Source organism: Budorcas taxicolor, chromosome 14, assembly GCF_023091745.1.
Source record: "Budorcas taxicolor isolate Tak-1 chromosome 14, Takin1.1, whole genome shotgun sequence".
Taxonomy (NCBI): Eukaryota; Metazoa; Chordata; class Mammalia; order Artiodactyla; family Bovidae; genus Budorcas; species Budorcas taxicolor.
In genome coordinates this window covers 53,448,410-53,463,876 of record NC_068923.1, presented here as the reverse complement: position 1 = coordinate 53,463,876, position 15,467 = coordinate 53,448,410, and the positions used below count along the sequence as shown (strand labels likewise).

Below are 15,467 nucleotides of genomic sequence, written 5' to 3'. Positions count from 1 at the left end.
GTGGGCATGAGGGTAGGGTATTTGGCTAGATTTAAAGGCCTCTCTAAGGAGGTGATATGTAAATTGAGACAAATGACAAGAAGTAGCAAGCTTTGTAAAGATATGATGGCAGCTTGTCCTAGGCAGAGGGAACAGAGAGTGAAAATGCCCTCAGGCAAAAATATGCTTGGTAAACTCATAGATCAGATGGAAGGCCAGTGTGACTGTAGCATAATGAGAGGTGGAGCAAGGTAGATGAAGAAGTCAGACAGGCAGGCAGCAGTCAGTTCATGTAAAATCTGGAAGGGTGATGATCAGTCATTGCATTTATTCTAAGTGCAGCTGGGAGCCTTTTGGAGGATTTTAAGCCTAGGAATAATGTGTTCTGATTAATGAACTTCAGGGGTCATTCTCTCTGCTGTGCAGAGACTGAATTCTAAGGAACAAGAGTAGGAGTTGGAAGGCCAAGTAGAGGGCTGTGACAGTGGTTCAGGTTTGATATTACTGTGACATACTAGGCAGTGAAGATGGAGAGTGAAGTGGATGGACAGAAGATTGTTTTCTGGAGCTAATTAAACTTTATTAAACAATATTTGGAGGGGGAAAGTAAAAAATAAAGATAAATATCCAAATCACCCATATACAACAGAAATGCAAAGATGCTATACCCTTCCTTTCAGATCCACCCTGATCCTCCACTGTGTAGAATACTGGCTGCTGTCTTCAAATGAAGACTGAATAAACTGCTTCTGACTTCACTGAGGGCAAGATAGTCTGCTGGGTGTGACACTGGGACTTTCCCTGGCTGTGACAGTAGTGTCATCCCGGGGGGCAGCTCTGGCCTGGGCTCTCTCATCTCTCAAGCTTGCTTATACCAGAATGAGAAGGAAGTGGAGTCAGTCCCACCCATCTGATTTTGGCAAAAAAAAAAATTCAAGGACTTTCATCTTGCTGATTTCAGCATAGGCCCTTGGACCCCATAGAAATCCATAATCGTGCAGGATCACTGTCACGACACCTGCTGATAATCTAGATATTGTTCCTTCATCAAATCATTATTGATGAGTTTACTGGATTCCCCATAGATGGAATCCTTCTGCCCAGCATACAGCCCCATCATATTCAACACTTCCAGATTTTCTCCTTGGGGGCACAGTTCCCCTCCATGAAGGTCATACCCAGGAGAAGTATCAGGAGACTGGTCTTGGGCATGCCCCGGTCATCACTCAGCCTCTTGTCATAGCTGAGGTTGAGTGATTTGACAAGGTCATAGGAGTGGCTGGTGGGGTCTACTTCTTTCACTTCAATGCCAGAGACAACCCCCATACACTCACAGACTTTGCTGAAGATCACAGGGAAGTTGTCTTTGTGCTCTCTGATGACACTTCTCAGCATTTATGCTTTGGGGGTGGATTCCTTTGTTACATATTTGACACACAGGAACTGCACCAGTTCAGTCACCTTCTGGATTAGCTCATGACTGAGCAAGAACTGGGGATCTGGTGGAGCCTCGGAGATGCTGGGGCCCTCCTCTTCTTGGCTTCTGATATTCTCATCAGATTGACTCAGTAGAGAGGCTGTGGTGGCAGCAGATGAGAAGCAGGCTCCCTGAGAACCCTGGCAAGCACTCAGTGCCCCAGTGGCAGGCACCTCCTCTGGGGTGCCAGAGGTCAAAGGAGTGAGGGAGGAGAAGAGGGGGTGGAGGAGAAGGAAGATATGGAGGAGGAAGAGGAGGAGGAGTTGGCCTCTTCCTTCCTAGCCATAGGAGCCTGCACACTTTCAAAGCCCTTTCTAGGCCTTTTGGGGCCTGGAGATCTTCCTCAAGCTTGCAGGGCTTACTTTTCTGATCCAGGGACATGATGACTTGTGTTGGAGGTGGCCAACAGGAGGGTGGGAACAGGTCTCCTCTCTAGGGGTGCTCCCACGTGTCATGGGCTCCTGTTTTCCTGGTTGGCCTGAGGCCTTATAAGTGAAGTGCAGCTATGGTTTTTCCAGTAGTCATGTATGGATGTGAGAGCTGGACTATAAACGAAACTAAGCACCGAAGAATTGATGCTTTTGAACTATGGTGCTGGAGAAGACTCTTGGAGTCCCTTAGACTGCAAGGAGATCCAATCAGTCAATCCTAAAGGAAATCAATTGTGAATATTCATTGGAAGGACTGATGCTGAAGTTGAAACTCCAATACTTTGGCCACCTGATATGAAGAAGTGACTCATTTGAAAAGACCCTGATGCCGGGAAAGATTGAAGGCGGAAGGAGAAGGGGATGACAGAGGATGAGATGGTTGGATGGCATCACCGACTCAATGGACATGAGTTTGAGCAAGCTCTGGGAGTTGGTGGTGGTCAGGGAGGCCTGGCGTGCTGCAGTCTATAGAGTTACGAAGAGTCTGACATGACCGAGTGACTGAACTGAACTGAACTGAGGTAGAAGCCAAACCAGGTGTTACTATCTTAGAAACCAAAAGAATAAAATATGTCACGAAAGAGAAAGTGAGTGTCTTGTCTCATGTTTCTGATAAGTTTAACAAGGACAGAGGAATGACCACTGGAACATGGATGCCAAAGGCAACTGTTTGAACTTGTACAACTCACCAGAAATCAGAGTCTAAAATAAGCCTACAGTGAAAGTAGTTTATTTTGGTACTCAGTCCCATGAGCTTGGAATGGAGAACTGGAATGGGTAAAGCAGGGAAGGAAGGACAGTCGATATAAGCATGTATTAACTTGATCATCACTGGAGACTCTATCATCTGGGAATCTTCTAAGAAGCTATAGAACATTCGTTAGAACTGCCTGCCTGTTAGAGACCATTTATCTGTAGGCCCCCATCCCCTACTGCTCCAGGGTTATTTATGGGTGTCCATTCTCCATACTTTCTGATTTTCTCAAACTCAACTATTGAGAGATTCTGCCCTCAGTGTAATCAAAGGTGTCAGGACAGAAAGATAGAGATATAAAGCACAGAAGAGAAGTATTGCCAGATTATACCTGAAAGGATCTGGTTGCTAACAGCAATATTTGGAATTTAATGTGAGCATGAAAAGTGTAAGGCAGGGAATAAGAAGGTCTGATAATATTCATTCCTAAAATTATTCAGGACCTTCAAGATAATGGTTTACCTTAATCTTCAAAAACCAATGCTGAAGGGTTAGTTGAGCAATCTATAGTCCCTGTTGCTGCAACAGGAATTGGGGGTGTGATTTATCAACAGCTCTCTCTCCCACCTATTCTAGATTCCCTCTACCTTTGACCAGCCATACATCAACTCTAGGTTGTTTCCTTTAGTAGTGACTCAGATCTTCATCCTTATAGGTTCTGAGTCTTTAGTTGTTTTGCCTTTGCTTGGCTGTGGTTGTTGGATTTGTCCCTTTAGAGTTATTACTGGTCATGGAATTAATAAGAAATACTTCTGTGAGTTCCCTGGGTTTTACACATGTTCCCTTCTGCCCTCATAATATGGTAGCAATGTTAGGTTCATTAGTAAGTCCTTTCTCTGCCTACCAACTCACTCACATAGCAAGGCTGAACTGATCAGTTGGTAGCAGTCTTTTCAAGTTCAGTAGAATCTTGGCTGTGTTCCCTGTAGAAGCATCTTTTCCACTTACTTGAGATACAGGACTTTGAATCCTACAGAACCTAAGATTACTGGACAAAAATATACATTCTGCAATTCCACTGTTTGATTTTCAGATCCATATTTCTCACAATTCTGGAGACTGGAAGTCTAGGATTATGGTGCCAGCTTGGTCGGGTTCTGATGGGAGCCTTTCCCTGAGTTGCAGGCTCTGACTTCTTTTTGTAGTCTCACATGAAAAGGGGTATGCTCTTTACCTCCTTATAAGGGCATGAATCCCATTCCGTCACGTGGGCTCTGTGTCCATGATCTCATCCACACCTAATTACCTCCCCAAACCCCTTACCTTCCATATACTTTCACAATGAAGATTAGGCTTTTTATATTTATAAAGAGGAAAAGAAAGCAAGAAAAAAGAATTTCAATTCATCTCTCACACCATATACAAAAGTTAAATCAAAATGGATCATATACTCAAGTATAAATTCAAGATTCATAAACATTCTAGAAGAAAGTATAGGAGATAACAATGTGATTTGTAAGTGATTTGGGGTTAGGAAATAATTTCTTAGCTGTTACACCAGGAAGACAATTTACAAAAAATAAAAATTGATTTATTGATTTATCAAAGTTAAATCATCTTCTCCTCCAAAGACATTGTTAAGAAAATGAAAAGACAAGCCATAGACTGGGGGAGAAAATATTTGCAAATTATTTGTCTCATAAAGGACTTGTATCTATAAATACGTAAAGAACAATTAAAATTCAATAAGAACATAAAAAGCACAATTATAAAATAGCCAAAGGTTTGATCATGCTCATCACCAAAGAATTTATACAGATGGTAAATCTGCACATAAAAATGCTCAACATCATTAGTAATTATGGAAGTATAATTAAAATCTCAATAAACTACTACCACACACCTATTAGCATGCCTAAAATTAAAACGACTCACCATATCAAGTCTTGGCAGGTATATGGAACAACTGAAACTCTTATGCACTCCTGGTCTAAAACAGTTTGGCAGGGTCTTAAAAAGTTAATTCTATGTCTATCATACAATACAGTCATTTAATGCCAACGTATTTATCCAAGGTAAATAAAAACATATCTCCTTAAAAAACTTGTATATAAATATTTATAGCAGCTTTAATAGCCCAAATTGGAAAAATCTAAATTATTATCAGTAGAGGAAAGGATAAACAAATTGTCGTATAACCATTCAGTGAAATGCTACTCAGCAATAGAAAGAAGCATTCTAATGATATCTTCAACAACACAGATACACCTCAAAAAGAGGATGCTCAGAGAAAAAAGAAAGACATGAATACCCTGGCATGCTGCGATTCATAGGGTCACAAAGAGTCGGACACGACTGAGTGACTGAACTGAACTGAACCGATGCAAAATTCTAGAAAATTCTAATATTTGTAGTTGTAATTAATTTGCACTGGCAAAAAGCAGGTCCGATATATCCTGGAAAATGGGTGGCAAAGAAATGCAAGAGAGGGAATTGAAGGGCCAACAGGAAACTTTTGGGGGTGATGAATATGTTCATTATTTTGATTGTAGGCATGGCATTAGAGAAGTATCCATGTGTCAAAATTTATTAAATCATGAACTTTCAACAAGTTCAGTTTATGTTAATTATAGCTCTATAAAGCTAATAAAAAGAGAAGTATTTGACATAGGTATGACATGCTGCTGCTGTGTTGCACATGTGCTAAACTGTTTGCTCAAAAAAAAACTGGAGAAATAAAGATGATCCAAAAATATGAGGCCTGTTGCAAGAGATGTCTGATGTAACAATATCAGAGAATGTAACATGAACAGAGAAGCCCAAACAGTAGTGTAGGTAGAAAAACTGTTAAGTGATTATAGCTTCCAATTACATTATATTTATTTCCACCAAACTCTTAGCACTGTAAAAACATATATTACACACACAGATATTAATACTCTTTCCTTAAAATAGACCCAAAGGTAGATAATATTGTATTTGTTATCTTCATTATAAAGATGAGGAAATTGAGAATCAGAAGAGTGTTAGTTGGGGTATTAATCAGACTAGTACAGAGGAACTGAACCAATAAAATATATGTTTAATTAATATTTAATGTTTACATAATATATAAATATAAAAGAGATTTATTATAAGAGTTTTGTCCACATGATCACAAATGGTGACAGTTTTCAAGGTCTTCAATGTGAGTTGGTGAGCTGGAACCCAGAAAGGCCTATGGTGTGATTCCAGTCTCAAGGGCAGATGTCTTGAAACCCAGGAAGATCTGATGTTACAGTTAGAGTGAATGCAGGAAAAAGCTGATGTCCCAGTTCAAAGGCAGTCAGACAGAAGGAATTATCTCTTATAAGCAGGAAGGTCAGATTTTTTGTTCTATTCAGGCCTTCAACTGATTGGATGAGGCCCACCCATATTCAGTTCAATTCAGTCGCTCAGCCATGTCTGACTCTTTGCGACCCCATGAACTGCAGCACGCAGGCCCCCCATCCATCACCAACTCCTGGAGTTCATGCACACTCACGTCCATTGAGTCGGTGATGCCATCCAGCCATCTCATCCTCTGTCATCCCCTTTTCCTCCTGCCCCCAATCCCTCCCAGCATCTGAGTCTTTTCCATTGAGTCAACTCTTCGCATGAGGTGGCCAAAAGTACTGGAGTTTCAGCTTTAGCATCATTCCTTCCAAAGAAGACCCAGGACTGATCTCCTTTAGAATGGACTGGTTTGGATCTCCTTGCAGTCCAAGGGACCCTCAAGAGTCTTCTCCAACACAACAGTTCAAAAGCATCAATTCTTTGGTGCTCAGCTTTCTTCACAGTCCAACTCTCACATCCATACATGACTACTGGAAAAACCATAGCCTTGACTAGATGGACCTTTGTTGGCAAAGTAATGTCTCTGCTTTTGAATATGCCATCTAGGTTGGTCATAACTTTCCTTCCAAGAAGTAAGCATCTTTTAATTTCATGGCTGCAATCACCAACTGCAGTGATTTTGGAGCCCAAAAAATTAAAGTCTGACACTCTTTCCACTGTTTCCCCATCTATTTCCCATGAAGTGATGGGACAGATGCCATGATCTTCGTTTTCTGAATGTTGAACTTTAAGCCAACTTTTTCCCTCTCCACTTTCACTTTCATCAAGAGGCTTTTTAGTTCCTCTTCACTTTCTGCCATAAGGGTGGTGTCATCTGCATATCCGAGGTTATAGATATTTCTCCCGGCAATCTTGATTCCTGCTTGTGCTTTTTCCAGCCCAGTGTTTCTCATGATGTATTCTGCATATAAGTTAAATATGTAGGGTGACAATATACAGCACTGATGTACTCTTTTTCTTATTTGGAACCAGTCTGTTGTTCCTTGTCCGCTTCTAACTGTTGCTTCCTGACCTGATATAAGTTTCTCTAGAGGCAAGTCAGGTGGTCTAGTATTCCCATCTCCTTCAGAATTTTCCACAGTTTCTTGTGATCCACACAGTCAAAGGCTTTGACATAGTCAATAAAGCAGAAATAGATGTTTTTCTGGAACTCTCTTGCTTTTTCCATGATCCAGCAGATGTTGGCAATTTGATCTCTGGTTCCTCTGCCTTTTCTAAAACCAGCTTGAACATCTGGAAGTTCATGGTTCATGTATTGCTGAAGCCTGGCTTGGAGATTTTGAGTTTTGAGAGTTTTGCCAAGAGAATAGACTGGTCATAGCAAACACCCTCTTCCAACCACACAAGAGAAGACTCTACACATGGACATCACCAGATGGTCAACACCAAAATCAGACTGATTATATTCTTTGCAGTCAAAGATGGAGAAGCTCTATACAGTTAGCAAAAACAAGACAGGGAGCTGACTGTGGCTCAGATCATGAACTCCTTATTACCAAATTCAGACTTAAATTGAAGAAAGTCGGGAAAACCACTCAACCATTCAGGTATGACCTAAATCAAATCCCTTATGATTATACAGTGGAAGTGAGAAATAGATTTAAGGGACTAGATCTGATAGATAGAGTGCCTGATGAACTATGGATGGAGGTTCCTGACATTGTGCAGAAGACAGGGATCAAGACCATCCCCATGAAAAAGAAATGCAAAAGAGCAAAATGGCTGTCTGGGGAGGCCTTACAAATAGCTGTGAAAAGAAGAGAAGTGAAAAGCAAAGGAGAAAAGGAACAATATAAGCATCTGAATGCAGAGTTCCAAAGAATAGCAAGAAGAGATAACAAAGCCTTCCTTAGCAATCAATGCAGAGAAACAGGAAAACAACAGAATGGGAAAGACTAGAGATCTCTTCAACAAAATTAGAGATACCAAGGGAACATTTCATGTAAAGATGGGCTTGATAAAGGACAAAAATTGTATGGACCTAAGAGAAGCAGAAGATATTAAGAACAGGTGGCAAGAATACACAGAAGAACTGTACAAAAAAGATCTTCACTACCCAGATAATCACGATGATTTGATCACTCAACTAGAGCCAGACATCCTGGAATGTGAAGTCAAGTGGGCCTTAGAAAGCATCACTACCAACAAAGCTAGTGGAGGTGATGGCATTCCAGTTGAGCTATTTCAAATCCTGAAAAATGATGCTGTGAAAGTGCTGCACTCAATATGCCAGCAAATTTGGAAAACTCAGCAGTGGCCACAGGACTGGAAAAGGTCAGTTTTCATTCCAATCCCAAAGAAAGGCAATGCCAAAGAATGCTCAAACTACTGCACAATTGCACTCATCTCACATGCTAGTAAAGTAATGCTCAAAATTCTCCAAGCCAGGCTTCAGCAATAGGTAAACCACCCATATTAGGGGAGGGCAATTTGCTTCACTCAGTCTATCCAATCAAGTGTTAATCTCATTCAGAAATCCTCTTGGACAAACTCAGAATAATATTTGATCAAATAGCTGAGCAACTTGTGGCTTAGACAAGCTGTCACATAAAATTAGCCAACATAGCTAGTAAAAACTGAAGCATTTATTAAGAAGTAAATAATACTTTTGAGAACAATCTGTGAAGGTTATTTAGTTATAGCCAGATATAGACAGCAGCACATAGAGATGAGTAGGATAAACCTAGCACTGAGAATTCGTATTTGAAAAGAATAAATGTTAGTACATGTGTATATGTTGATATGATCTAGAAGAAAGGTAAAAAATTTTATTTCAGAGGAAATGATTAAACAGAAAGAAAAGTCTTAGGAAGGGAAGCCACTGAATAGAAACCCTGTATTAGAACTGTATCCAAAGCCCATTTAATCTCAGGACACATCCTACCTTTCTGATCTCATCTTTTACTACTCCAATTTCACACATTAAAAAATTTCTATTCTAAACACACTGTAATTTGCATTCCTCCGGGACTTTGCTCTGCCTTTAACCTCATATGATAACATCCATCATACAGCTCCCATACGGTGAACTCCATCTCATTCCTCAAAGTGAAATGAAGTTGCTCAGTCATGTCCGACCCTTTGTGACCCCGTGAACTGCAGCCCACCAGGCTCCTCTGTCCATGGGATTCTCCAGGCAAGAATACTGGAGTGGGTTGCCATTTCCTTCTCTAGGGGATCTTCCCGACCCAGGAATTGAAATCAGGTCTCCCCCATTGCAGGCAGATGCAAACAGACACTTTAACCTCTGAGCCACCAGGAAGCCCAAAACCCAGTTCATTCCTCAAAACCCAGTTCAAATATCTGTGCAGCTTACTCCAATGTCCTAACATCAAGTCTGTTACTCCTGTTCTTGTTCCTCCTAAAGTACTTCCTATGACCCCTAATAACTGTAATCATAGTATATGGTGATGTTTATTTCTGTTTTTTTCCTTTGTTAGATTGTCACCTCCTTGAAGATTCCTTTTTAAATCTCATTACCAAGCACCTAGTCTACCATAGTGTTTGTTCTCAAATTTTATTTCAGTGGGTGCAAATATGAATAAAATATAACTGTCTCAGCTGAATCTCAGGGCAAATTTATACGCATGAAGAACTTTCAACATTTGATAGTAACTCAGTGAGGAACTGCTGAAAGTGAAAGTGAAGTCACTCAGTCGTGTCCAACTTTTGCAAACACATGGGCTGTAGCCTACCATGCTCCTCTGTCCATATACCACTTCAAACTTAACTTCTGCAAGCACACAGGCATATAGAGTGCAAAATGCCCAAGGCCAACAAGATATCATCCCTAGGGTTAACACGAGCCCCCCAAACCTCTCTGATCCCTTCAGGCAGTGTACAGTCATTTTCTTTGTCCCTTTGTATCAACTGACTCCTAAAGATGGTATGAGCATCCCTAGGCTATTAGCAATTCTGTGGAGGGAGGGGGTATAGTTTTCCACTGAGCTAAGTAGAAAGATGAAATTGAACAACAGAAGCTAAAGGACCTCAGTTCAGTTCAGTCGTTCAGTCGTGTCTGACTCTTTGCGACCTCATGAATTGCAGCACGCCAGGCCTCCCTGTCCATCACCAACTCCCAGAGTTCACTTGCTCAGCCTAAGGATAGAGCCCCAATTTGAGTTCTACATTCTCTGGCCCTACTTGTACCACATTGGGGACATAACCCTCCTCACTTCAGCTGAATTGCTACATTTAAGCATTTCTATTAACAAAGAAATAAATATAAACAATGTTTTTTTCCCCAGTAATAGGTCTTTTCCATGGGTGTCAATTCTCTTCTGGAATTTCTCTTCAACAAGAGAACTAGTGATAGATGCTCTTCATATATATATAAATTCTAAAGCAAGCTGATCCTGGTGTACCATGCCCATTGTGAGTCTAGCACTTCTTATTTGAGATTTATAGCCAATTTTGAATTTGCTGTTGTTGCTGTTTGTTTCCCATCCCATTTCTCTGGGCTAGCAACCCTGTAAATAGTTTACATGTGGGTTCAATTTTTTGGCCTATTTCCTTGTCAAATTCTCAGGCTTTGAGCTTTCTAAAATGGCAGAAGTAATCAGAATTAGACTTGGGCAATGGGAAATGGTGCTTAGCAAGGTGTTCTGGGAACTTTCTCTCCCCTCCTTTTATTCTTCTCCTTTATCATCAAAATTTCTGCAGTTAAAAAATCCTTGGTATCTACCCACATCCCCCATTATAGGAGGTCTATTTAGCAACTCTTCCTTTGTGTAATGGCCCAATCAGATCCTGAGTTTATTTCACTTTTGTTTTGGTAAAAACTGACTTTGTATACGCTTATATTTAATGGTTTCCTCTTGGGACTCAAGTAATTCATATTTTATGTGAAGTAACTTAATTTTATGATGTGTCTGGTATGAATAGATTTTTTTTTTCTTCTCTACTCCTCTAAGATGATGACAATTTGATTTTCCATTTATGGTAACATTAATGTAATCTCCTGGAATTTAAGCACATCATTTGTGTCTAGTTTCTAACAGCAATCTCATTTGCCAAGCATCAGATTGAGTGCAGGTTTTCCTACAGACCCAGCACCACAAACATCAAGGAGAGCTTTAGCTGAGCAACCAATTGCAGATAAAAGGGAACACAAAATCCTCAGGATGGCCTCTCATCTTTGTCACGCTCCCAGCTGATAAAATGCCACCCTCCAACTTCAGAAAGTTATAAAACTGCCTCTACATATATATATATATATATATATATATATATACACACACACACACACACACATATATACACATGTATGTATAAAATCCATACATGTATGTATGTATAAAATCTAACATATGCCACTATTTATATATACATGTATATATAAATAGTGGCATATGTTAGATTTTCATTTTAGATTCTATAAATCCCATTTTAGTAAAGGACCTCTTACCATATTAGTTTGAAAGGCATAATGTTTCTTACATATACATATAAAAAATACCTAAAAGCTTCCACTGCTTGTCATTAATGATACCCATAAATTCCTTCCCACTGCCAATATTGCTGTCAATCAGGGAAATTAGTGCAAAGAAAAGTGCTGTGCTCAAATAAAGCAGACTTGGCCTGGAAGAGTTCACCCCAGTTCCATTGTTCTTAAGTGCCATGCTGCTTGAACATAATAGCAGCGAAGCTGAATCTCTGACATCGTGCATTTTAACTAGAATATTTTGACATTCTGTTTTACTTTTTATACTTGTGTCTAAGGGAGAAAAAAGGTGATTCTTTCTATTTTGCACAAAAAAAAAATATCACTTTTTAGAAGTCATTATACAAAGAGTTAGTCAAATTTTACAGAATCATATACACCTACAAAAATGTGCCCCAGAAATACATGACCTATGTTAGCTCATAGTTTTTATTTCAACTCTTCTTTCCAGCCAAGATCAATCCATCTTCTCCCACTGACTCTATAAAATGCCTCTACCAAATTTCTTTGGGTATTCCTGAGAAAATCAGGCTGGGCACAGGGAATTTTTGAAATCTGATTTAAAATATTTATGGTTTCTTTAATGCAAATATTGGAATATCATCAGAACACTAATGATACTCTGCACTACATCTTCTTTTCATCTATTCTGACAGTGTAGCTTTAGAGCTTACTCAGTGCCTGGCTGAGCTAAGGGCTCACATGAAAGCTGACTGGCTGAGTTTCAAGCTAAATAAAACAGAGGTGAAGATCTTAGGGGGTAAAGGGTTGAGAAGGGGCTAGGGACATTATTTAGAGGATGTTTAAACCTGAGGGTTTTCTGACTACAACTGTGCTCCAAAAGCCTTAGAACTCAGTGAGGATCATGCCCTACGCTTGACCCTGAAAACTTTACTGGTCACCTACACATTGTGAATCAAGATGAGGCCACAGCAGTCCTTCATGAGCATGCCTTGCCCACAATTACATTATCTGTTAATGGTCATTTTTTGAATGATGCCACCACCAGATTATAAATTCCCTGAAAGTAAGGTCCCACCACTTCATGACCAATAGATGGAGGAAAAGCAGAAGCAGGGACAGCTTTTATTTTCTTGGGCTCCAAAATCACTGAGGATGGTGACTGCAGCCATGAAATTAAGAGACACTTGCTCCTTGGAAGGAAAGCTATGACAAACCTAGACAGCGTATTAAAAAGCAGAGATGTCACTTTGTCAACAAAAGTCTGTATAGTCAAAGCTATGGTTTTTCCAGTAGTCATGTATGGATGTGAGAGTTGGACCATAAAGAAGGCTGAATGCTGAAGAATTGACGCTTTCAAATTGTAATGCTGAAGAAGACTCTTGAGAGTCCCTTGGACAGCAAGAACATCAAACCAGTCAATCCTAAAGGAAATCAACCCTGAATATTCATTGGCATGACTGTTGCTAAAGCTGGAGCACCAATACTTTGGCCAACTGATGTGAAGAGCTGATTCATTAGAAAAGAACCTGATGCTGGGAAAGACTGAAAGCAAAAGGAGAAGAGAGTGGCAGAGGATGAAATGGTTAGACAGCATCACTGACTTGATGGACATGAATTCGAGCAAACTTTGGGAGATAGAGGAGGACAGAGGAGCCTGATGTGCTGCAGTCCATGGGGTCACAAAGAGTTGAGCATGATTTAGTGACTGAAAAACAACCACCAGATCCTGGAAGGCAGGATCTTCAATGTTCATTTTTTCATCTTTGAAGCTGAGTATAATATCTGTGATATAATAAGATGATGAAGGGAGAAAGGAAGAAATGAGGGAGGAAAGGAAGGAGGGGAGGGAGGAAGGGATGTCTTGGCTTAGTCAGTAAGTGATTCATGTTAATGTTAACCTACAATACTGCACTGAAAAAAATCTTTTGATTCTGATGACAAGAGAAGCTTAATAAAGTGTGTGGCAATTTATTCAGGCTTAAACAATGACAGGAATAATGAAAATGAAAGTCACTCAGTCATGTCTGACTCTTTGTGACCCCATGGACTATATAGTTCATAGAATTCTTCAGACCAGAATCCTGGAGTGGGTAGCCTTTCCCTTCTCCATGAGATCTTCCCAACCCAGAAATCAAAGCCAGGTCTCCTGCACTGCAGGTGGGTTCTCTACCAGGTGAGCCACAAGGGAAGCCAAGGAAGGAAGGCAGGAATAGCAAAGACCAAACAGAGCCTTTGTGCTAATCTCCTTCAAACACCAAGATAGACACAGGTTCAAACATGGATGCATAGCTTGGAGAAGCAAATGAAGTCTGGATTTCAGGCCTCACTACAAGCCTTTGTGCAGAGGACAACTTGAAGCCCCATAGATTTATCAAAGAACACCACCTCAAAGATCCATTTTGCTGATCTTTATATCTTAGCAGAAAACTGTTCTTTTCAGATAGGAAACTGATTTAATGTTAATAGATCCTCAATGGCTGGTTAAGCTGCTGTGCTATTGCTATCCTAGGCTTAAGGTCTTAAATTCCTAATGTGTTCAATTATAGATATATATTTGTGCTCTAGAGCAGGTTTTCTAAGAAAGCAGTTGAGAAAGTTCAGTAAGGATTCTCCTCTGATTTATCAAATGAGACTTTTTGACAAACCGCCTGGCTGATGGACAGTCAAAATTAAATGCTGGGACACTTCAATAATAAACCAACAACATTAGCTGAGAATTGACCATAAAATTAGTCATGGTCTAGATGAAATAAAGGAAGTTTGTGAATACTTAAAGGAACAAGCGGACAGTCACGGTGAAGTGTCTTTTTTCATGAATAGCATTCCCAGTGTGCCCTTGTTTCTTGATGTACTATGTTGTACAATACTGCACTGAAAAACAAAAGTGAAGTTGCTCAGTCGCGTCCAACTCTTTGTGACCCCATGAACTGTAGCCTACCAGGCTCCTCCATCCATGGGATTTTTCAGAATACTAGAGTGGGTTGCCATTTCCTTCTCCTGGAGATCTTCCCGACCCAGGGATTGAACCCCGGTCTCCTGCATTGTAGGCAGACGCTTTTCGTTCTGAGCCACCAGGGAAGTCACAAGGAAAAGAGATAATCTGCACTATTTCTAATCATGTCAGCTACTTATACAGCAGACGTACTCTGTTGCGGATGATATGAGCGAGTTAGCCTAAGTTAAGAGAACTTTAAAGTACGTAATCCACTGTACAAGAGAAAAAATCTTAGAGATGTAGCCCCTGCCACATGGAAGAGTTATTTACATAGCTCAAGGTAGTTCAAGAGTTATTTACATAGTACAGATGCAGGGGAGCTGGGAACAGGTATCCAGCTACAGATAGAATTCTCAGGTCAAAGAGTCTACGTAACTCTGCAAAATAAATCTAAGTACTGATTTACATAATCCATAGAAAAAGATAACTTTTGTATTGAAATATGTGCCTAGATATTTTTGCAGTAGAGTCAACTTTATTTTTTGTTTAGAAAAGCGAAATAAATATAAAGTAATTTTAGGAATTTTTTTTTTTTTAAAGAAAGAAATGTACAAAGGAAATCAAAGTACCCATGGCTCCACAATCTAGAGGTAACTGGGATAGCCTCCACCAATATCATTCTAGGATATTTTCCATCCATCAATATATATTGTTATAATGAAAGTGGTTCAAAGTCTACATACTATTCACAATCGGCTCTTTAAAATGGATGATATACCTTGCATAACGTTCCAGGTGAATAAATGTTTATCTAGACATCATTGATTGCTGTAGCTATTCTTGCACCATAGTGTATTCTTTTTTACATATGTAATATGTGTATATATACACACATCACCATGTATTTTGAAATCAGTGCACAACTTATTGCTGAACATTCAAATAGTATCCAATTGTTCACCACTATAAAGATCACTTTAAAACACACTTTGTAGCTCAATCTCTGAGCACAGAATTTGAATTTTCTTAGTATAAATATGGAAATGCCAGATCAAATATACTGCCTATTGTAGCAGAGAATTTGTTCTATACACCAAATTCCACAGCCTCTTCTTCCTCCTGGATGCAGCCAGACTATCTGTTCCTCCCACCACTGCACTTAAGTGTGA

The 15,467-nt window shown here is 39.9% G+C and overlaps 1 pseudogene; it reads right to left on the bottom strand.

Annotated features, from left to right (window-relative positions):
- Nucleotides 1-875: 875 nt before the first annotated feature.
- LOC128059188 (melanoma-associated antigen 10-like) lies at nucleotides 876-1,837 on the bottom strand (annotated as a pseudogene).
- Nucleotides 1,838-15,467: the final 13,630 nt, after the last annotated feature.